This window comes from Ornithorhynchus anatinus, chromosome X5 (genome assembly GCF_004115215.2).
Source record: "Ornithorhynchus anatinus isolate Pmale09 chromosome X5, mOrnAna1.pri.v4, whole genome shotgun sequence".
Taxonomy (NCBI): domain Eukaryota; kingdom Metazoa; phylum Chordata; class Mammalia; order Monotremata; family Ornithorhynchidae; genus Ornithorhynchus; species Ornithorhynchus anatinus.
In genome coordinates, this window is record NC_041753.1 from 49269074 (window position 1) to 49294560 (window position 25487).

Genomic DNA, 25487 nt, shown 5'->3' on the forward strand with positions numbered 1-25487 from the left:
ACAAAGCAGCCATTCGTAAAGAGCCATTGTGAACAGATTGGATCCTCGTTGGTGGTATGATAATTGAAATAAGTTTACCAGTCTTTTATGAGAAAATACCAGATGTATAAAATACCTATTAATCAATTCTCTCGCTTTTGAAAACACCATTTTCAGTACCAATGGCCATTAAAAAATAAATGCTGCAATGGAAAAGATAATGCAGAGAAAATACCAAGAGTTAGCAAAGAGATTCATCTGTTTGGTGCTCCTCAGGTTATGTTTATTGCACTGTGGAATGGTGTAATCACTACTTTGGCTCTTTTTGGGAGAGTCATATGGGCGTTGGTCCAGGACTTTTCCAGTGTTTGTCTTCTGAAAGAGAAATGCAGAGAAATGCTATTTTTGACTAGGCTATAAGGCTGCATCCTGCCCATCTAACCCCACAGTCACTGAATGACTGTTCTTTTTTAAAGTTTTCAATCCAGCTTTAACCTTCTACCATTCTTTAAAATGTAATTATTTTATAAAGCGGTATGTCAGACTACTGTTATCACGACCACACAAATGCCTGCAAATGAAGGTCGTCATAATCAGTCAGTGTATTTACTGAGCACTGTACTAAGCGCTTGGGAGAATACGGTCTAGAGCGGGAGACAGACATTAATATAAACATATAAATTACGGCTATGATATTACACTCAAAAGAATCAAGGAAGGGAGAACATCAGAAAGAGACATATAATTTTTAACCTACAAAGGGAAATATCAAATTTTCAGGGGTGTTTCCTAAAACATTATATTACAGATTGTTGTGCATATTTGACTGAAAGCATCATAAACATACATAGGAAAGTGATAAGGAAGAATTCATACATTGCAGACACAATACTCCTGGTGGTTGAATGGGTACTAATTTTAGTGAAAATGGCATTTATTTTTACTGTGTTAATCAGTTCTCATAGTATATTCTTTCTCCAGAGTATGGACTATGAATTTACATCTGCAATATGCATATCACTTGTATGTTTAAAATGTTCAGGTTTAGTACTTATGCCAATATTTCTATGAATTTACATCTGCAATATGCATATCACTTGTATGTTTAAAATGTTCAGGTTTAGTACTTATGCCAATATTTCTAACTTGATTCAGCACACAGTTCTTTGTTAAGTTGTTGGGTGCTTGTTGCCTGCTGTGTGACCTTGGAGAAGCCATTCAACTTCTCTGTGCCCCGCTTTCCTCGTGTAAAATGAAGATGAAATAGCTGTATCTCTTATACTGAGACTGTGTGCCCATTGTGGGGCAGGGACAAAGTCCTACCTGATTTTATTTAATCCATCCCAGAGCTTCACCTCTCAAGGTTGCACCTGGGGAGTTTCCAGTACTCTACCAGTCTACCAGTCCCTTGCAGCAGCAAGGGAAAGAGTCGAGGGCAGAGACTCAGGTTGACTGCACAGAGGGAGGCAATGGTAAAGCTTCTGTATTTTTACCAAAAAAACTCTATGGATACACTACCAGAACAATTGCAGATAGAGGTGGGTCGATGTGGGAGAGATGTGTCCATGGCCTCGCTATGGGTTGGACACGACTCGACAGCATAAGATAACACCCCCAGAGCTTAATACAGTGTTCAACACATAGTAAGTGCTTAACAAGTACCACAATTTATATCATTAGCTCTTCCAATTTTTTACATATAACAGACTGCTGTTTATTTCTACCATCTTGCCTTTATACAAACATATTTAAAACTTATTTTTCTAAACTCCAATGGCTCCTACTCCATTCTGATCCTCCTTTACCTCTCTGCTGCCTTTGACACTGTCGACCATCCCCTCCTCCTCCGTACCTTATCTCACCTTGGCTTCACGGACTCTGTCCTCTCCTGGTTCTCCTCTTACCTCTCTGGCCGATCATTCTCGGTCTCCTACGCTGGAGCCTCCTCCCCCTCCCATCCTTTAACTGTTGGAGTTCCTCAAGGGTCAGTTCTTGGCCCTCTTCTGTTCTCCATTTACACTCACTCCCTCGGTGAACTCATTCGCTCTCACGGCTTTGACTACCATCTCTACGCAGATGACACGCAGATCTACATCTCCGCCCCTGTCCTCTCCCCCTCCCTTCAGGCTCGCATCTCCTCCTGCCTCCGGGACGTCTCCACCTGGATGTCTGCCCGCCACCTAAAACTCAACATGAGCAAGACTGAGCTCCTCATCTTCCCTCCCAAGCCCGGTCCGCTCCCAGACTTCTCCTTCACCGTGGATGGCACGACCATCCTTCCCGTCCCGCAGGCCCGCAATCTCGGTGTCATCCTTGACTCGTCCCTCTCGTTCACCCCACACATCCTATCCGTTACCAAGACCTGCCGGTTTCACCTCTACAATATCGCCAAGATCCGCCCTTTCCTCTCCACCCAAATGGCTACCTTACTATTACGGGCTCTCGTTATATCCCGGCTAGACTACTGTGTCAGCCTTCTCTCTGACCTCCCTTCCTCCTCTCTCGCCCCGCTCCGGTCTATTCTTCACTCCGCTGCCCGGCTCATCTTCCTGCAGAAACGATCTGGGCATGTCACTCCCCTTCTTAAACAACTCCAGTGGTTGCCTATCGACCTCCGCTCCAAACAAAAACTCCTCACTCTAGGCTTCAAGGCTCTCCATCACCTTGCCCCTTCCTACCTCTCCTCCCTTCTCTCTTTCTACCGCCCACCCCGCACGCTCCGCTCCTCTGCCGCCCACCTCCTCGCCGTCCCTCGGTCTCGCCTATCCCGCCATCGACCCCTGGGTCACGTCCTCCCGCGGTCCTGGAACGCCCTCCCTCCTCACCTCCGCCAAACTGATTCTCTTTCCCTCTTCAAAACCTTACTTAAAAATCACCTCCTCCAAGAGGCGTTCCCAGACTGAGCTCCTCTTCCCCCTCTACTCCCTCTGCCATCCCCCCTTTACCTCTCCGCAGCTAAAGCCTCATTTTCCCCTTTTCCCTCTGCTCCTCCACCTCTCCCTTCCCATCCCCACAGCACTGTACCCGTCCGCTCAACTGTATATATTTTCGTTACCCTATTTATTTTGTTAATGAATTGTACATCGCCTTGATTCTATTTAGTTGCCATTGTTTTTACGAGATGTTCTTCCCCTTGACGCTGTTTAGTGCCATTGTTCTTGTCTGTCCGTCTCCCCCGATTAGACTGTAAGCCCGTCAAACGGCAGGGACTGTCTCTATCTGTTGCCGACTTGTTCATCCCAAGCGCTTAGTACAGTGCTCTGCACATAGTAAGCGCTCAATAAATACTATTGAATGAATGAATAAACTCAGGAGGTCTTGCATTTTTACTAATTTATGGCCCACCATCAATCCTCTTCAAAGATTTTAGTTATGTTTGAGGTACTAAACCAGGGATGTTGTAAAATGCCTATATTTTGACTTATGCAAAACAAGTGCTACCGCTTCAGATTCCTGTGAAGTTTCTCGCTATTCTCTTTTTTTGTCTTGTTTTTCATTCACAATTCTTGTCTCTTTTAAAGTAGCCTTTTTTCTGTGATGCAGATCTACCTCCAAAACCACTTAGGGAAACTTGAAGAAGTTAGTAGAGGTTAGTACCCTTTGACAAAGATCATTTAATAAAAGAATCAAGAATTAAGTATTTCCAAATGCACTTTTCCAATATGTATACCAAAAATAAAAGTAGCAACCTGGGTGATTATGATTCCAAAATAGTCCAACCCATTGATATTTCATTCATTCATTCAATTGTATTTATCGAATACTTACTTTGTGCAAAGCACTATACTAAGCACTTGGGAGAGTATTTACAAAGCATATCATTTTGCTTTCTAAAATGTGACATCACTTCAGTTTTGCACTCTGTCCCCAAAACTGATGACAGCCTCAACTGTTTAAAAATAAAACCAAAAAATAAAAAATTAAGAAAGACCTTGCAATGAATTAAATGAAAAACTAACCAAAACAGCAGTACATATTACAAACCATAATAGCTGGCTTCAAATGTGTATCCTGGGGTTTCAGATGATGTCATAATCTGCTACTGCAAAGTTAATAGTATTGTTGCCTGGAAGCCAAGCTATTATCCTATGTTTAATTTCGCTAAGATGTAAATTACATGCTTCAGTGTTGTATCGCATTGGCTGCTGCCATTTTAGATTCTTGTTCTTGCAGCTGTCAAGAATTGTTATGTTTATGGGATTTTTGTTTATCTAGGGACCTTGAGCAATTACAGTCTTTTTTACATTCTGCTTTCGAAAACACCTCCTACCTCCATTATCATAACTTTTTCTAGATACCAGTCTAACTTTATATGAATGAAAGTCTAATTTTCCCCAAAAAGAATATCTATTTCATCCTTTTTTTATAAAATGGATGCTCTTATAAAACAAAATCTGTTTCTGTTTGATGAACAGTTCTTGCTTTATACTGCAGCTCCTTTGCATATGAGATCCCTTAATCAATACTGCCTAATAGCATTGAAAATAATCCCGAGCAAATGAGAAACAATCTTGGGTCCAAGTGCCCCTACTCAAGGTACTAGTCATAACCTTCTGTCTGTTCTTGAAGCATAGGTCTAGGCTATTATTTAAGCTGAAGAGCCAGCAAGTAAGTCTCTCATATGCTATTGAGGACCACACATGTGAAATCAATAAAACTGTTATGACATTTATAGAGTGAAGTATTTCATTAGGAAAGCAACATGGCCTAGTGGAAAAGGCATGAGCCTGGGAGTCAGAGGTCCTATCTTCACCACTTGCCTGCTGTGTGACCTTGGACAAGTCACATAACTTCTCTGGGATGCAGTTACCTTATTTGTAAAATAGGGATTCAAAATATGTTCTCCCTCCTGTTTAGATGGTCAGCCCCATTTGGGATCGGGGCTGTGTGGGACCTGATTATCTTGTCCTTGCACTGGCACTTGATACAGTGTTTGGCACATAGGATGTGCTTAAATACCACAATTACTTTGAATATTCAAATGACATATGTTTACAGTGTGAGAGTACCTGTAGTTAATCTCTTGCAGTAGTATGCATTGATTTAGAGCCTACTGAGTGCAGAAAAGCACTGTCCTAAGCCTTGGTGAATATACCATAGAAGCAAAACACTCATTGCCTGTCCACAAGGCACTTACTACCTATTGGGAGAGTGGGCATACAAAAGTGTTTGTGCACATAGTGGCAACAGCAGGAAGAACAAGGATCAGATTGAGAGTACAGGAGATATGCCAGGATTAAATAGCAGAATAAATAATTGAATGGAATATGAGGTGTTCGGTAGGTCTGGGGGCGGGCATAATAGAAGTGCTAGGAGGGCAAAAATTGGAAAGCGCCAATTTACTCAGGTGTGTGAATGAAAGGAGGGAAGGATTGAGGGTGATAATTGGAAACAAATCAAGTTATCAGCTGGTGGGCCATTGAGCGAATTGGCATGCCTTTTGGCCAAGGAGGCCCAAGTCTTCTCCCCTTGAAGTAACATTTGCCCCCCTTAACCAAATTCCCTTCCAAGCAAGCAATCAATTGTATTGAGCACTTACTAAGCACTTGTAGGAATATGCTACAGTTTATATTCTTCTGGACAGTGAAAGCTGTACAGTGAAAGAACAAGATAGAAAGACCGTTGATTCTTTTGAAATGTGGTGTTGGAGAAGACTTTTGCAAATACCATGGACTGCCAAAAAAAACACCAATGGATTTTGGAGCAAATTGAGCCAAAGTTACCCTCGCAGGGTCACACCTGGAGACTTTCCAGTACTCTACCAGTCTCGACTATGTGAGGGAGAGTCAAGCAGAGGCATACCCATTCCATTCCTAGCTTAGACAGTGGCTAGGGAGTGGAAGGCAATCTGCTACAAGTCAAGACTCCCCTGTGCTGGGCAGCAGCAGCAGCTTGGGAGAGAGTCGAGGGTGGAGAATCAAGTTAATTGTGTGGAAGGAGGCAATGGTAAACCACTTCCATATTTTTACCAATGAAACTCTACTGATAAACTTCCACAACAATTGCAGATGGAGATGGGCCGTTCTGGGAAAGATGTGTCCATGGTGTCGCTATGGGTCAGAGCTCACTTGACAGCATAAGACAAGACAAGACAAGGAGTGGTATTAGGTTGAAGGTACTTGGAATACTGGGAAGTGATAAGGGAAGCCCACCCTGCACACTTAGCTCCTGTAACAGGTGGAAAAGGCTACTCACTGTACCACAGTTTCATCTGTCTTGCTCCTGACCACTTAACCATCCCCTTTCTTTGGCCTGGAACATCCTCTCTCTGCACATGTGGCAGGCCACTGCTCTCCCATCTTCAAAGCCCTTCCAAAAGGCCTTTCCAAGAGGCTTTCCTTGACTATGTTCTCACTTCCCCTGTTTGCCCTCCCATCTGAGTCACCAATGCAATTGGCTATATGCCCCTTGAGCACTTAATAGTCACTCCATCCCTAGCCTCATAGCACTTCTCTACATAGTCTTATACTCTACTGTTTTCCCTATCTGTAACTTATTTTAATGTCTCTCTCACAATCTAGACTCTGAGTTCCTTGTGGGCAGAGATCATGTCTATCACCCCTATGGTATTGAATTCTCCCAAGCACTTATTACTGGCCTCTGTGCAGAGTAAGTGCTCAATAAATGCCATTGATTGATTGGTTGATTGAGAAATTTAGGGGACTGTTGAACATGGGGAGGGCTGAGGTCTGGCAGATGGTAGGGTAAGGGGAAGAGTTCCATGATGGGAGAACAGTGGGAGCAAAGGGCTTGCAGTGGGAAAGTTGAGTGCAGGCTGTGATTAGGTAACCTTGGGAGGAATGAAGAATGTGAGCTGGGAAGGCATATTAATCAGTCAATCAGTGTTAGTTTTGAATGCTTACTGTGTACAGAGCATAGTAAAAAGCACTTGAGTGAATACAGTACAATCAAGTTGGTAGACACAATCCCTGCCGTAAGGATTTTAAGAGAGCTGAAATGTAAGATAGAGAAGGCTTGTAGAGAGCTTTGAAGCCATTGATAATGTACAAACATATTTATAACTATATATATATATATAACAATATGCTATTGTTTTAATGAGATGTTCTTCACTTTGACTCTATTTATTGCCATTGTTCTTGTCTGTCTGTCTCCCCCGATTAGACTGTAAGCCCATCAAAGGGCAGAGACTGTCTCTATCTGTTACCGATTTGTACATTCCAAGCACTTAGTACAGTGCTCTGCACATAGTAAGCGCTCAATAAATACTACTGAATGAATGAATATATGTATTTACTTTTACTTGACATAGGGGTCAGTTGGGTGGTTGTTGGGACAGATGGAGTTCCTGGACTGTATTTTGACCAATCCTGTGCTAACGCTTAGCAATATGCAAGGAGGAAAAGGTGTTTTCTCCAAGTTTCAATTCTTGCCAGAGCCAGGGTCATGCTAAAAGAGTATCCTAATACTCCAGACTTTTTTGCATTCTTATTGAAGAAATGCTCAACTAAGAGAAGTGGATCTTGCATTTTCTCCTGAAGATGGTGCTACTATGTTGCTAGTGGATCTCTGGTGATACCATAGTAGAAGTCATAACCTGGGGAACATTTTATCTAGTTTCGGTTGTTACAAATGGTCACTTCTTGTTGATGTGCCGGGCTATACTAGTTTGAGGAGTAAGCTTAGTTCCAACCTAACAGAGGTGGCAACCAAGATGTGAGGGGTATTCCTTTAGGAGATGACCCTTCTATGGGCTGTCACCAAAGATTTAGTATCTATAGAGTGTGCCACGTCTCACTACGAAAGCCCTGCTTTCTCCATGCTGGGAATAGACATCTGTAAATAGTTTCTCTACTTGTCCTATTACAATGCCTTCTAAAGGTTTGTAAGATGTCTAGTAAATGAATGTTCTGCATTCCTGCCACAAATATAGCTAGTAACAAGAGAGAAAAATGTGTGAGTTCCGTTATCCTCCTGTTTACCACTTTTGCATATGTGCATTGTTTCTTGTAATGGACAGTTAAACTACACTCTACCATCAAATAGCATGCATTATTTTATGTAGAACGTAAAATCAGTGCTCGTTTAAGATGGTGGTGCACAGTCTTTTCCACCAACAAAAGACATTCGACTAATCATTATTAGCATCTTTTAGTGAAATTTTAAGTGCATGTGAGCATGCCCTGTGAGTGCAGTGAGTGGAGGAGCATTAGAGTAAAGGGTGGTCAGGGAGGCCAAGCAGCTGCCAAAAGACTTTCGGGATCTTTTTCACAATTTCCAAAACTTCTATGGCTTTAAAATTCCAAAAACTAATTTTATTTCTTGTTAGTTTTCAGTTGTTTGTTAAAAGTCAGGCTGTGTTCTCTGAGTCTCACAGCAAGTGTCTGTTAAGTTTCCTGCTCAGGAGGCCAAGAGTGTTAGAGAATGTGGCAGGTGAAAATCTTGTGACAGGTTCAAGTCAATTTTAAAAGGCAGTAGAACCACCAACAAATTATGTCCTTGGGATGGGGGAAGGTAAATCAAAACTAATTAGATCCAAATTGAAATTAAAGCATAATTGAAAGCAAAGTACATTTTTATTCTTCTTGAAAACCTAAAAGCAAATACATGCTTCAGTGGCATTGAACTACAGATGTTCCTTGTTTTTCTCTGGGTATGTTTGCACACAGCAAATCCTTATTATATATTTGACTTTGGCTTTGTTTATTTACTTATTGCAGTTGTTCTACTTAAATGACTAGTATTGTCTCCTTTATAGAGCTGAAGCACTCAACTACTTCATGGCAGCAAGGAGAAAGAGATCTTTGTCAGCATTTTATAACCTCTCTTTGACTAATAGGTATTTTAGAGCAGAAATAAAACAATTGTAAATCAGAAAATTTTCTAACTGGCAATTGAAAATGTTAACAAATGAGGAAATAATCTTCTTGAAAGATTCAGTCGCTTGGGATCCTTTGAGCATGCAGGAAGAAGTCAAATGAGTTAGCTATGGAATGAATAAAGAAGTATTTTAGAATAAAGGTTATAGAGAATTATTTTAAATGTCGCCATATTTTTGCAGCTGAAGCTCAACCCACATGACCATCATCGAGACCAGACTCACTGCAAAAGACTTTACATGTTTTGCCCTTCTGTCCTGAGGGAATGTCAATTAACCCCTCACCCTCCTCCCTAATTAATTGGAAATAAGGAAGGAGTCACCCTGCTTCTTTATCCCCACTGCCGCTTTGTGCCATCCCACCCCATCTATCCCTCACCCTCTCTTTCACTGAAGCCCATCAAGAGGTCATTGACCTTTACCACCCACTACAATTAAAACAACTGTATACTCATCTTTTTCCAAAATAAACCTGAGGGGATAGGATGAGGAATTTTCATCCTTGAAATATTTACTCATCTGTAGTCAACACAGCAAAGATAGGACAGACAGATTGCTAATGAAATTCCCAGTGCAGGTCACTACCAAGATTGTTGTGACAAGTAATTCAAATCCTCCTCACTTCTACTTCTTAGTAGTAGAAGTGTCGTCTGTGTGACTGTGGGCGAGTCACTTAACTTCTCTGTGCCTCAGTTCCCTCATCTGTAAAATGGGGATTAAGACTGTGAGCCCCACGTGGGACGACCTGATTCCCCTATGTCTACCCCAGCGCTTAGAACAGTGCTCGGCACATAGTAAGCGCTTAACAAATACCAACATTATTATTATTATTAGTAGTAGTAGATGAGTAGTAATTGTTTTTAATTGAGCACCCACTTGCCGCAATGCACTGTACTAAGTACTTGAGAAATACAACAGAAGCACAGGACACATCCTCTGGCCTCAAGGAGTTTACACTCCACTCCAACCACAATTCCCAAATCAGGCTAATTTAACCAGTTTGTTGATGGAAGATTAAACTACTTCTTGGCCATCTATCTCCAATCATGGAATTATTGAGCCCAAGGGGCACCCAATCACTTGCAACTCCAAATTAAGAGGAGAGAAATTAATTATAGGACTAATTTCTGCTACAGCAGATGAAATCACTGATGCAGTGACCTATATTTTCATTAGGTGTTGTAGTGGAATCTCCTCCCAGGGTCGCACCTGGAGAGTTTCCAACACCCTACCAGTCTCGACTGTGGGAGGGAGAGTTGAGCAGAGGCCTGCCCATTCCATTCCTAGCTTGGGCAGTGGCTGGCCAGTGGAAGGCTATCTGCTGCAAGTCAAAACTCACCTGTGCTGGGCAGCAGTGGCGTGGGAGAGAGTTGAAAGGGGAGACTTAAGTTTACTGCACGGAAGGAGGCAATGGTAAACCACTGCTGTATTTTTACCAAGAAAACTCTATGGATACACTACCAGAGCGATTGCTGATGGAGATGTGGTGTTCTGGGAGAGATGTGTCCACGGTGTCGCTATGGGTCGGAGATGACTCGACAGCATAAGACAAATTGTGCAAAATGCCAGGTGTGTGGGGATAGAGAAGAAAACACTCCTTACCTGTTGCATATCACCAAACCCTATCACTCCTTTCTTCAAAGCCTTCATAAAAATCTGCTTCCTCTGGGAAGCGTTCCTCTACCTCTTGGTCATCTTTCAGCTATCCCAGTAGTTATCTGTCCTTCATCCACTTAATGTGTATAATTCATCACTACTCACCTCTTTCAAAAATGGAATATTTATCATTTTTTGTCTGTCCCTACTTCCCATTAAATTTTAAGCTCCACAAAGATAAGCATCCCATCCTTACTTCTTAATAATAATAACAATAATAATAATGGTAGGGCTTTTACATGTTAGCTAAAAAAAGTTTTGTGTTTTTTTTTTTTACAAGTACTTTTGTCTGAATTCCTTGTCACAATGAAAATATTGAAGGGTCTCATGCAAATAGCAGCAAAATGACCTAGCGTTACATTCTTGTGTCTCTCCTGATTGGACAGGAAGTCTGGTGAACTTACTACTACTGCCCAATTGACTGTTTGATTGACAGCCCTACTCCAATCCATTCAGTAGAGTAATCAGGAGATCATGCAAACATCAGGATTTCTGGAATGGTTCCAATATAGGGACTGGTGACATGGCATGAGGCACTTTAAAAATCAGTCTTGTAACAGAAAAGTTCCCAGTAACATTAGGCTTGGGCTCATCAGAATGTGCTTCTGAAAATCAGTCTTTGAGAAGCAAGTTTTCTCATGAAGATTTTTACTTTGTGTTGTATAAAAATGTGAATGGAAAAGGACACAACGTCCGTTTTGTAGGCTGATTTCAACTCATCACCAGTTGATGTTCTTTATTTCTATCTCATAAATGGCTAAGGAAATGGTAGCTTTTAGTATGCCGTGAAGATCCAAAAAAGATCCAAAAAGGCTATTACTTTAACACTCTGTATCCACTTACATGACAAGTTGTCTCTACTGAATGGGGATAAGAGTCAGAAGATATATTCCATTTTAGGTTCAAATAATAACCATGATGCAAACTTTTACAAATATCTTATTAAAATGCTAACATTTGTTCAAGCATTTTGGATCACTTGGCTTTCAAACATGCAAAGACTACAATTCTGAATCAACAGGCACACTGCCCAGGAAACATGCCAAGTTATCCCTTCCCATTTTCAAAACTGTTTGGTCTGGCAAAAGCTCTGACAGAGAGAAAATGGCATTCGTTGACTAACAGAAAAGCAAATTTGGCATTTACCAACCTTTCTTGTGAGGGTCAACTGAGCTTCCATGGCTTGGTCCCAGAGAGGCCAAATATTTGAAACAGGAGCTTGTGCCTTATGGTACCTGTGAAACAGTCTAGCTATTAGGGTGAGATTGTGCTTTTCATTTATCAGAGAATGGACCTAGAACTGCTTTTCAGGAAAGTTAATCAATCAGAGCCTCAGCTAACTGAGCCCAAGTTTGAGAAATCATATCTCAATTAAGCAATTGATCATATTTGTTGATCACTTACTGTGTGCAGAGCACTGTATTAAGCACCTGTCTTGTCTTATGCTGTCTAGACTTCGACCCAGAGTGACTCCATGGGCACATCTCTCCAAGAATGCCCACTTCCATTTGTGATGGTTCTGGTAGTGTATCCATAGAGTTTTCTTGGTAGAAAATATGGAAGTGGTTTACTATGGCCTTCTTCCACACAGTTAACTTGAGTCTCCACCCCTCAACTCTCTCCCATGTTGCTGCTGCCCAACACAGGTGAGTTTTTACTTGTAGCAGATTGCCTTCTGCTTGCTAGCCACTGGCCAAGCTAGGAATGACATGGGTATGCCTCTGTTTGACTCTCCCTCCCATAGTTGAGCCCGGTAGAGAACTAGACACTCTCTGGATATGATCTTTAGAGGGGAACTAAGCACTTGGGAGAGTACAGTATGTTCCCTGCCCACAACGACCTTGCAGTCTAGAGCGGGAGATGGACATATAATGTGAAAAAATGAAGTATGGATATGTACATAAATGCTGAATTGTACTTTCGAAGCACTCAGTACAGTGCTCTGCACACAGTAAGCGCTCAATAAATATGATTGAATGAATGAATGAATGAATGCTGTAGGACTGAGGGAGGGGTGAATAACGGGTGCAAATCCAAGTGGAAGGATGATGCAGAAGAGAATGACAGAAGAGGAAATGAGGGCTTAGGGAAGGCTGCTCAGAGGAGATGTGCTTTTAATGAGGTTTTGAAGGTGGAAAGAGTGATTTATTGTCGGAAATGAAGAGGGAGGGCATTCAGTGGTGAAGTTTACACTATCTCTGAAAGAGCCTGTATTTTCCAAATGTGGTTCATAGTCCTATTGGTGTGATTTAGCATAAGTGCCAACTTCCTGAATGCAGTGAGGATAATGGCCCCCACAGCTTTCTCAGCTAGATGCCCAGCCTCACTCATCTCAAGTCTCTGACAAGCCCTGTGAGTTTCCCAACAGGAATGAAAAGACTCAAAGTGACAGCTTCCTGGATTACTATTCCCTTCTAGTCTTCATCTCCTTTGAAATCCCTTCCCCCATTTCACCCCGACCCTCAGCAGGAAAGGTTGACTCCGTTATGGCCCAGTAAATTACATGGTCTTTCCATTTGTCCATTCTTCAAATTAAAATCAAATTTTAGATATTCATAATGAAATCAGTGGTATCTTTTAGAATCTGAATTTTTCTCTCAAATTATTTGATTTTCATATCAAATTATTTCTGAACCAATAATGTTTTTAATGCAAACACTTAAAGAGCTACTTGATCTTTTTATACTTTGTGTTCTTTTCTTGCCTTCACTTTAAAAATCATATTATGTTTGAATTATAATTCTCAGAGGGTACATTGATGTTTCCTTACAGCTGCAGTAGTTTGCAGTTCCTATAAAGGCCTTTTGTACACAGGTAAAATGAAATAGGTGGTTTAGGAGTTATCTGGTGATGTTTTTCAATGATGTTAATCAAATAATTTTAGCTAAAATGGGTTACAAAACCCCAAACATTTCATTTTCCACAATAACAAATTAGATTTGCCTGAATTATTTTGAATTGTTTATTTTAATTTTACCAAAAGGTGTAGAACATGAGTGTTGGACAACATACATTCATGGCTATAGAGACAAGCCTATGTCTTGCCACTCAAAGGTTAACAAATAGCTCTGAAGCTCAAACACAGTTTTTAATTTTATTTCTAAGACTAAATATTAATAGCATTAGCCAACCAATGACTGTTAGTTAAACCTTATGCTCATTTTATATTTATTTAATAATTATATTCATTTATATCGATTTTTTACACTGCAAATTTTGAGGGCATTTTTGAATTTTTTATTTGACCAGAAACATAAAATCTAATTTCTTCTATAACTCCATTTGTGATCTAATGTGAGTCATGTTAAAATAGTATAAAGCTATTCAAATGCCACTGGGTAATTACCAGTATATTAAAACTACCTACCCAGGAAAGGCAATTAGTATCTCAGTCCCTTTCTTCCTTTTCCCATAATTCTTCAGAAAGTATGTGCTTCAACATAAACTCTCTAGAACTACACAGGAAATGTTTCTTATTTAGCCAATTTATGCAAATGGTCAGTAGCCTATATGCTAACTACTATTGCCTTGTGGATCTTAGATGTCATTAAGGTTAATGGATATTGCTTTAATAAAATTAACTTAAACTTACCAATTACAATTAAGCATTTGAATATCACAAACTTGAGTGATAATGGTAATATGTGTGGTAATAAGAGCAGAAGCTGGCAAGTGCATTAGCATTCTAAACATAAGGTTTTCAGGGCATAGAGAATTTTGTTATTACAAAAGGTTATTTTCTGTAGCCCATTTTTTCCAGCTTTAAGAATATACTCTTTCTACTGTTAACAATGGAAAGACAGGAATAATACACTCTAAATGCTTTAGTATATAGTTTCGCACTATCGACATAAAGAGATATATTCAATTCTGGGAACTGTACACTGACTCTCAATAGAATGTCTGCATAACAAATATCCTGGCAACCTAAGGAATACTATGCTTATGATACGTGCGTTGTAAGGTTGTGAAATACTTGAAAAAAACCAGAGCAAGATGAATTCATTAATCTCATTTTGTTCCTTATATCACTGATTTCCTTGGCGAAAAAGAGAGATGCAATCAACGTCCTAACCCTAAGAACTCAGAATAAAATTATGACAAAGGCAATCAGATCAAGGATGTCTGAAAATGAACCCAAATTGCATATCACTTATTTTAAAGCCCATAGACACGTTCATTTAAGACAGTGGTAGCTTCAAAGAATTACATTATGAGAATTGTAAGATTAGGACCACAGCCGATAATTGGTTTGATTGACATTTTGCATGTCAATGATCTATCATTTGTGTTGAGGGCAAATGCTTAAAACAGTGGATTATTGACGATTATTTAAAGTACAACCAGCCCTATAGGATAAAGAAAAAAAAATGACTCTCTACTTTGTAATATTTACTTTTTCGCTCATGGAAAAGCTATTTGATATATTTGGAACTAAGTTCAGAACACAGTTTCACAATACCCTGATATTTGTATGAGTTTTATCTCCTTTCATTGCTGTTTCATCATGTTGGTTTGAAAATTCAAGGATTTTTAAGTACATACCTAGTATAGGCATGGATGGACATTTGCTACAGAAAACAATTATCTGGCACCCAAACACGTCAACAGCTCTGTAACTTTAATGTGGAAAACTTGACAGACCAAAGAATGGATATTTGAAATAGTCACAAATTGGGCAATGGGCATGGAAGTCGTTAAGGATGGAGAAATAACTTCGCTGGGCAGATGAGAGAGCAGAGTTAAACCATGCAAGAATGAACTTGAGGTGGAGGAGGTCGCCCTGATAACTAGATTTCTGCCAGCAGCTCTCCACAGCTCATGCACACAAACGAAGGAAGTGGATTATGGAGGTGATCAAGGGCTGTGGTTGTGACTCGAGTCACACGGGATTTAGTAGAGAGGGTGGTGATGAAGGCATCAATTTGGTGATCGAGGGAAAGTAATTGGCATATAGAAACTAAATGGGGCATGATGACTTGAGAAAATGGAATGGGATAAAAACGTTGGCAGTCTTTGGGGGAACAGGACAGAATTGTGGGGAGGAGGTGTGTGGGAGAGAAGGCAGGTAAGGAGGTTGTGGTCAAATAAGATTTCAGAGTTGGTGAGGGTAATGATTGTGATTAGAGATGATGAGATCAAGTATGTGTCCAAGTTTGTGTGGGCCAGCTGGGGTGGAGCAGGAGATCATTGAAGTTGAGAAGTGATAGAAAGAGGGCAGTGCAAGGGTTGTCAGGAACATCTATGTGGATATTGAAATCCCCAAGGATCAATGTAAGCATGGAGAAAGAAGGAATGTGAGAAAGGGATCTAAATGGCTCCAAAATTTGGAGGTGGGCCCTGGTGGGCAGTAGGTGACTGTGACTAGTATCTGGAGTTGGTGGTAGAGGTGGATGATATGGGCTTCCAAGGAAGGGAAGGAGAATTATTTTAGTTGGAAACACATAGTTTGGTTTATTTCATTTAGGTAGATAAAGCATTTTTTGGCTATTTATGATTTTCCTTGCAAGGATGATCAATATATATGCTTTTCTTAAATAATGTTTTCATTTATTTCACAGGAAAAACTATAGAAATAAGATGAAGAAAAATTAAATATGAACTTTGAGTATTGTCAGAAATTCTGATTCTGCATTTAACTCTTTTATTCCTAATCTTCAATTTCAAGATTTTAGAAAGTATTGCTCTTATTTATGATGGAAAACGTTGCAGGATAGTCCTGCACTCTATTTTTCTGAAGTTTTATACAACTTTTCCTTTCCTTCTGGTGGGTGTGCAAATATGGCTAACAAGACCATTGCATGAATGACAATTTCTTCTACATATTCTTCATATAATCAATAGTATTTACAGAGTATCTACTGTGTGCAGAGCACTGTGCCAAGTGTTTCCAGAATGTAAAGTGGAGTTAGAAGCTCCCTCGAGCAGTTCAATATCAGTAGAGAGACACTAAAATAGTTTACAGACAGGAGAAAGAAGGAAAAGCAAAATGTAAATGAAGCATCATTGAGTTTACTTGGGAAAATTTACAACACTTCTTCTCTACAAAGACGATCAGCTAGAAATAATGTTAAACACAGTTCACAAATGAAAAATTGAGGCTCATATTTAAACTGATAAAATGGCTTTCTTGAGATGATACATCAGGCTACCAGAAGTGCTGAACAAATCCCAATAATTAGATCCTGTTTACCTCTCCCTTCCTTTCATGAGCAATATTTGATTTCTTGTAGGGCAATGCAGTTCTGTTTTCCAGAATGAAAGTGTTTCTCATTACATCCACCATTGTGAAGAATATTTTGGTTACATTGACATAGTTTAGCTTCTCAACATTCCTGTTCCCTAACACTGGAATTATTTCTGAAGCTCAGTTTTAAAACAACCCAAATACACTGAGCAGTAGAGCTGTATTTGGGATTAGGTAATTGATCACAATTGAGTTAAACTCCATGTATTATACTAGTTATGTTTAACTACAGTTCCACAAGTAAGATTTCACTCATCCTCTTCATCATCTTCTTGGTAGATTGAGTAAAATATTGCATTGGTATGTTCTCTCCATAGGAGCTAAGTCATCAAACTTAAAAAGGGAGCTTTCATGACAACCTTTAAGTGTACCTGAAATCTACAAAAACAGTTGTGGCGTAAACTCTGGAAGATCCTATATTTGTTGCCACAATTACAAAAACAAAAAAAGGAATTTTAACTTAATCCCTTAATTCTGAATTGTTGTAACTTTAATACGTGACTAAAGTATTATTGAAACCTCACACTACATAATGATTTTTTTAAAGCAAGGCACACCTACATCTTTTATTTTAACATTAGAATGGTCTCCCTCCATTACCCCTCAGGTACATTCCCCATTCCCTATGTCAGGTGATACCAATGAACTGGAAATGCTAATGTGATCCTAAAGAAATGGTTTCTCAAAAAAAAAAATATGGAAATTCTTCAAGACAGCTCCTTTCACTAAAGGTGCTTCTTTTGAAATTGGGGAGCTAAAATCACCAGAGCTCGTGTCTGTCTAATAGAAAAACAAAAAAAAAACCCAAACTATTATCATTTAAGTTTAAGCCTTTAAGAAGTGTGAGAATTTTGTATGGAAAAAGTAATAGTTCTCAATGTTAATCTCAGTGTAGCTGTGGTCTCTGATCAGCCTCTTTGTGGTGATAAAAGAAGGCAGAATACATTTTTGAACAATATCCTTCCACCACTTATTTTTTCCTAGATTAAATTGTTATTGTCTTTCTGGACCTTCAGATTTGTTAAACACCTGCTTTTTGCCTTTTGAATACTTCATGATCAGGTGGACCTATATTCAAGTATGTTTCTAAAAAGAACAAATCCCATGTCTTCAATTTACCTGACACCTAGCAAGGAAGTTTTCTGTTTCGGTGTCTTATTTTCTTTCATTTTATCTTGGAGTGTAAAGATTGACAGCTAGGCAATCAACAGCCACAGCTTGATTTCAGCATGCAGGCAATATTGTAGTGAGAAAACCAGAATGAATGAAGTACCAAAGTTCTTAATTCAGAAATGCTAATCAACATACATCAGGAAGAAAGAATGTATGAGCTCTGCTAATGAGGAGAAATGATATGGATTAGCATAGATGCATTTGTTTCTCTTATCCTTTTCTTTTTATTATATTAGGATGTGATTGCCAATATGAAAGATTAATTTCAGTCATGTAGGCATAAAGCCAAGTTGGGGAAAACTGGACATTTAGAGAATAAAAGTAGAGAGCTAATGAATAAATAATTTACTTAATCTAACTCTACACCAGAGACACACTGTTTATAATCCCCAGTTCTTCAGTTAATACACAATTATAATTAAACAGTGTGCAGTTGATTTGCATTAGCCATGGACTTTGCTGCAGAATGCACTTTTGACTTTATCCGGTTTTGCTCTACTAGATTGAGTCTGCTTAAGTTTAGTTAGGTTCTGTGATAATAGTGGAAGTCACAAATGCATTTTGAGGTGAATGATTGAAAAATATGTGAAAACATTTGCTGAGACCTTTTTCTCAGAATATACCTAGTTTATTTTACAGGGGAAAAGTTGCATAGATTGAGAGGATTCTGATTAATGAATTTTCAAAAAGCATGGATGAATCTCTGTGAACCATCCAGATCTGCTTGAAATTGCTATTTACCATTCTAAAGTGCAGAATTCAACTAACAGCCAAAGGAGCTTCCTAAAATAAAGTCTTTGTATAGCATCATTAAGGTAGCTTAGCTCAGTGAGGTGAAGTTTTTATAAATAATCACATTTCTAAGCGATGAGACATTTTGCCTTGTTCTATAAGACTTCCAAAGTGTATGATTACATGTTGATACTCTTATCTACTATTCAAATTAATTGCCAAATTATTCTATAGCCACTAAGGATAGGTTGGATTTTCTTGGCCATGTATGCAGTCAGAATTGTAATCATGAAATGATCATTCTTTACTGATCTTTCAAGCACTCTTTGAGTATTATTAAATACAAGTTGTTTCAAAAGTACAGTATTATTACGATGGAAAAATCAGTAACTGAATTGAGAGTAAATTGGTAATCTTGGTATTTACCTAAAAAATGTTTAGGACATTCAATCATTAATCTGCACTGCTTTATTGCTGAAGTGTTCATTATCAGGGAGGGCATGCATTTGACTTTTGTGATGTAAGGTTAATCCAGCATGCCTGCTTCTCAAGACAAATGTTCACTCATTTTATTTGAGATTAGGGAAATTGGGAAATACCTATCTGGATTTACACTTCAACGGAAGTCAAATATCAATCATATTCCATGTTTATATCATGTCAACATTTGGAAACCGTATTTGATATCTCTTTGTAGAGACTGTAATCTCCTTGTGGGCAGGAAATGGGTTTGCTGCCATAAGTTTTGAACTCTTCCAAGTTCTTAGTACATTGTTCTGCACACAGTAATTGTTCCATAAATACCACTGATTTATTGATCGATTGAAAATGAGACAATGGCAATGTAAAAGGAGACTATATTTGTGTGCTGTCCCTTTTAGTCAATTATGACATTACCGGTGGTGTTGGTCTGTCCACTGCAGTGGTTTCCCAACAGCCCACTATTTTGCATTGTTTGAGACTGTGCTTCACTGCGTCTTCACATTGTTCATGTTGCCCTCCTGGCTTATGTGAGTCTCTTGTTGGTCACATATCCGTCTCTTCAACTGCTGCTAACCATATGGATATGATCTTTCCATTCCTCTCTGTCAGTTCTTGTGGCTGTCTGTCTTTCTTACCATCAGTAGTGTCATCTTGGAAAACAAAGGCGAGAGAAAGAGAGTGCATATAGTAAGCAGAATAAGGCAGTTGGATCTGTAATAAGAGGCAGCCTGGTCTAGTGGAAAGAGTGCGGGGCTGTGTCAGGAAACCTGGGTTTCAGTCTAACTCTGTGATGTATCTGCTCTGTTTCCATGGGCAGTTTGACTTTACTGTACCTCAGTTTCTTTTATCTTTAAAATGAGGACCAAATGAATGTTTTCACTCCCTCAGACTATGAACCACACATGCAACAGGTCCTGGGTCCATTCTGATTTTTAACTCCAGTGCTTGGCACATAATAACGAATAAATATGGTATTTTTATTATTACCGTCGTCTGAAATGGGAGTATGTAAGCCAAGAAAAAGAACAATTGTTTAAAAGACAGAGTGAACATAGTCTCAATAATGTGGTATAGCAGAGAACTCTTGTAAAATAACCACTTCAGGCAGGTGGAACACCTCCCTATCCATCCTTTCTCCTCAAGTGTTCCGGTCAGCAATCTCTGAAGCATAAAAAATACTGGTGAAGTGTCTTCCTTATTGGTTGTTTTGCTAGACAATTATGACTGTGGCTTGTGGGTAGGATGTAGATTTGGGGGCTTTAAAAACAAGTCATGGTAAGTGCTGGGATTTTTTTAGTTGAGGTAAAAATAGGGTTTACATTTAAAATATCTGGGTTTCATTCTGACTTTCATCATCTTCATATATAATACCATCTACATGGCAGGATTTTCTTTGATAATGTTATTTTCTGATGATTACAAATGAAGCAAATGGTTAAATATATGCATGACAGCAGAGTTTTCTGTTAGTATGCTTAGAAATGTTAATAAAATCTTATTCAGTGTAGGATACTGAACTCCAAATCCTAACATTATCCACATCTTGATTATGAGGTGAGATGTCAGTGCCCTGCATACAGTAAGTGCTCAATAAATACGTTTGAATGAATGAATGAAAGAATGATGGCACTCACAGGAGCAATAAGTCACACTAACCATAGGTGCTAGTCACAAAACTCCAGATTTTTAACAAGTGAAGAGTAGAGAAATCCCTCTAGGAGTCCCACTCAAATCCTCTGAAATTGGAAATAAAATGGAAAACTCTTTCACACAGTGATTGCACAGATTTGTTCTCACAAAAAATCATGTGGGTCAAAAATGTAAGTAGGTTCAAGGTGAGTTTGGATCTATTTATGGATGAGAGATCCATAGCAAGGCAAAGTTAGGCATATAGGGGGAAAGGCTAACCATTAAGTTGGTTGTCAAGGATAGCAACCACTATTCTATTCCTCCAAGTACCCCATTATCACCAATGGAGACAGAATACTGGACTGGACTGAATGCAGTAATGCCATTTTTTTAGTTCTATTTTCTTATTAATTATTGTGGAGAAGGCCTATATTTTTGGTAAGTATCTCAGGACAATGATTTTTTTGTTAGTTGCTACAGACTAGTTTGCCTAATGGTGTCAAATACTTTTTCTGTGATTTATGAATGATAATAATAATGATAATGGTCTTTAAGCGCTTACTATGTGCCAGGCACTGTAATAATGCTGGGGTGGCAGAGCTGGGATTAGAACCCATGACCTTTCCTAGGCCTGTGTTCTACCCACTACGTCATGCTGCTTCTCATAGTACACTATAGAAGTTTGGGTATCATTCCCCACAATTATATATCTATTATGCTAAGAAAAATCCTATCCACTATGATGGGTCTGAAACCACTTCATGATTAAGGAAATGAAAGGTTTACAATATTCTCCAGCACTTTCACCAGAAGGATTCTGGAGAGCAGAATACTTTGGTAGTTGTCATAATCAGCTCCTTCAACTTTCTTCTTGAAGATGGTGATTAGTAGTGCATTTTTTTGCCAAGTGTTCAGCAAAAGCCTCTACTGATGTCTGAGCATTAACTGTTCTTGTCACTTGTTGATTTTTTCGAGGAATGCCATAAGATCCTATCCTATTCTAAAAATATTTCTTCCCTGATTCTGATTATGAAGAACATTAAGGAAATCCTTGGCAGAGACCCATAAATGTCAGTTCCAAGTAGGAGTTTGATTTGATTGTCTTGTAGGATTATGCCAAAATATTGAAATGGGCAGGAGTTTTATGTTCACAGTCTTACATTTTTGACATAGTGAAATAAATATTTAAAAGTTCCTTTTGAGTATGCAAAATTAAAACTGTCATTAGGAAGAAAACCACAAATCCCAGGATTGAGCATGTTTTCTCAGCTGTAGGTCTCATTTATTACAAATAGGAGGCAATTTTGAACAATGTAGTACTTGTAAAAGAATAGCGTACTTCACTTAAAAACAGGTTTTAAGGTTTTCCCAATGTTTTTAAAGCAGATAACCTTGTGCTTGACTTAAGATGATATTGACTGTGCCACTGTTGAGTTTCTGCACTGCCAGTTTTGTCACTTTCAGTGGAGTAGAGGTACATTTTCTGAAAGCATCAGAATTGATCCTTTTTCCAATTGGGTCTCTGAATTCCTAGATTTTCTGGAGAGACCTGTCTGTTCCTGGAAGTCCTCTCTCTCTGGCCACCTTTACTGTTTCCCCTCCGATTCTTTTGTGATATTATCTCCACCAGCAGTTCTGCTCCAGAAAACATCCCAAAACTCTAACACAAATATTTCTGCCTGACTCACATAATAGTTCAGACTTGTAAAGCCTGACACCATATCTCTTAACATCTTGCTCTCTTAGGAACTTCATGGCAATTCCCCAATAATAATGATAATTGTGGTATTTGTTAAGCACTTACTATCTTCCAGGAATTGTACAAATCGCTGAGGTGGATACAAGCAAATCAGGTAGGACACAGTCTCTGTCCCACATGGGGTTCACAGTCTCAATCCCCAATTTACAGATGAGGTAACTGAAGCACAGAGAAGTGAAGTGAGTATTGCAAGGTCACACAGCAGACAAGTGGAAAAGATGGGATTAAAACCCACATCCTTCTGACTCTAAGCTCTGTGCTTTATCCACTATGGCATGCTGCTCCCCAAGTCCAGGAACCTCGGCACTGTAGTGAGAGGATCTGTGCATAACTGTCAAAAGTCATCAGTGACTAAATTCCCAGGATATTATTGAGAGCAGATCCAGCAAATGAGTGAGGCATCCTTATCAGGTTGCATATCAGAGAGGGTGATCTTTTTCAGAGAGGGTGACCTTGAGGCATCTTGCTTGAAAACTTGCAAGTTTCTAGGGTTCTTCCACCCAGGTCAGAAGAGCCAATGTTAGCCAGGAAAATCTGGGAAGGGGGAATGCAATGATCCTGAAGCAAGGATGGGAAGGAGGGATCAGGAAAGAGTCCCCGCCCTATCTTTCTACCCTCCCCGGCCCTGACTCCAGAGAAGTGCTGTAGGTTCAGGGGTTAGAATGAAGAGGAGCAGAGGAAAAGGAGGGCTCAGTTTGGGAAGGCCTCCTATAGGAGGTGGACTCTCGGGCTTTGAAGGGGGGAAGAGAGCTAGTTTGGCGGATGTGAGGAGGGACGGCGTTTCAGGCCAGAGGTAAGACGTGGGCCGGGGTCGACAGCGGGACAGGTGAAAATGAGGTACAGTGAGGAGGTTAGCAGCAGAGGAGTGGCGTGTGCGCGGTGGGCTGTAGAAGGAGAGAAGGGAGCTGAGGTAGGAGGGGTCAAGGTGATGGAGAGCTTTGAAGCCAACAGTGAGGAGTTTTAGCTTCATGTATCTCGTGGTTCTTACCACGGAACCCTTGCCCATATTCTACCTCTGGCCTGGAACTCAAATCTAGCAGACCACTACATTCTCTTCCTTCAAAGCCTTATTAACATCACATGTCCTCTAAGAGCCCTTCCCTGACTAAGCCCTCATTTCCCCTACTCCCTCTCCCTTCTGCATTGCCCTTGAACTTGGATTTGTACTCTTTATTTACCCCACCTTCAACTCCACAGCATTGATGCACATACCCCTAATGTATTTAAATGCCTGTCTCCCCCTCTACCCTGTAAGCTCCTTGTGGGCAGGGAACATGTCTCCCAAATCTGTTACATCATACAGTGTTCTGTACAAAGTAAGGAGTCAATAAATATGACTGACTGATTGATTAATTCTCTCCCCAAGTCCTTCTAGATTTGAGAACCACTTCTGATCCATGTAACTCGGTGAAGGAATCAGGACAGAGGGATGATGGGTTTTTAAAATAAAATTACTAGGCAATAAAGGCATCTACTGCCATATTTTGAACCAGGCAGAGGACAGACCAATTGAAAAGTGGACTATCCAGTACTATCTGGACAACTTGACCACCTTAAATATCCTTGGTGTGAGTCCACATTAAATCTAAAACACGAGAGTGAAAATCTTTTCCCCAGTCAGATTTACTAAGAGCTATTTTAAAGCCTATAATTTTAGGAAGGATTTTTAAATAGGTCCTGATGCATCCTTCTGAATCTAATTCAACCAGATGCATAAAACCTTTAAAGAATAATTAGTTTTCACACAAATGTAGACTACTTTTGTAGTATTAATTTCCTAGATATTTAAATGCACTAAATACCAAAAGATACATTGTCATTAAGGGCTAAATTGTCTGTGAAATTTGATATTTTTTTCAGAACTGAACAAAGTAATCTAAGAAATAACACTTACTATGTCTTCTTTAAGTGAAATAAAATAGTAGTTTTGGAGACCTAGTTTCCTTTTGTGCAAATAGAACCAATCCACGAATCTATGTAAAATGTAAACCTATGTATTACTTGCAGTTTTATTTAAAAAAGGCATTTTAAATTCCTGAAATTGTGGATGTTTGTCTTGGAAAATTTCAGTTTCAAGAAAACCAGACCCCCCCCCCAAAATAATACTGTGATTTTTTTCTACAATCACAGTTTTCATGTCTAATTAGAAATCAAAAATCTATACTCTTTTTCTGGGTATGTGTGGAGGTGGAAAAAATAAAGTTATCATCTTATGTAGGAAAACTAGAACTTTGATAAATGAGAATTCTAATATTTATCCTAGTGGAAGCAAGGAAATAAGCTATTATATAGATAAATATATACTTTTGTACATCTATAAATATGAATATATCATTCCCCCAGTTGAACTGGGGAAGATATCATATCATACAATATTTACATAAAATTGTATGTTATTTCATTTAGTTATATAAAAATAAACTATATAACAAACCATATAGCTTGTTAGCATTTTATAACTTAGTCAAAACAACTAAACATAGGCAAAAAGACAACTTGCTTTCCTTAATTCAGATCCAAGATTGTGCCACTTGGATAGAAAATGGAGTGCAACCTCTAGAGGAGACAACTCTAAGAGTGTGTTCCTGGTCACCGGAGCTCTGTTTGCTTAGCATTCATGGTATCTGAGAAAGCAGTTCCTTTCCCATACTCCCCAACCAGGCATATGGAACTGATAGTGCCAACCCCAACACAAACAAAGGCATGGATTTTTCTCAGTGAGCAATGCTTTCTGACACTGATACCATCCTGTTTCATTCAAGGTCCCGGGTGATCTACTTTTGGTTTTTCTGACTTAAAAAACTTGGCTTGAAAAAAAAATTGCATTGTTTTCATACCTTAAAATATCAGGGAACTGTACCCAATTTGGAGATTCTGGGGGATTTCTGTTCTGTCATCTCCAAGAGGAATGTGATTCCACTACACCCTGCAATATCTGTTTTTCAGAAAAAGAAACTATGCAGCTTCAAATTATTGATGACTAAAAGGGA

General features: G+C 39.3%; 1 protein-coding gene and 2 non-coding genes across 42 annotated transcripts in view; all 3 read left to right on the forward strand.

Moving 5' to 3' along the window:
* PTPRD (protein tyrosine phosphatase receptor type D) overlaps positions 1-25487 on the forward strand; it is a 1860044-nt gene that overhangs the window by 1027738 nt on the left and 806819 nt on the right. The gene's annotated exons all lie outside the window — the stretch shown is intronic.
* On the forward strand, positions 5701-5838 carry LOC114808303. The gene has a single exon (XR_003756149.1). It is a non-coding gene; the product is annotated as a small nucleolar RNA SNORA7 (small nucleolar RNA).
* On the forward strand, positions 10010-10147 carry LOC114808521. Its single transcript, XR_003756368.1, has one exon. It is a non-coding gene; the product is annotated as a small nucleolar RNA SNORA7 (small nucleolar RNA).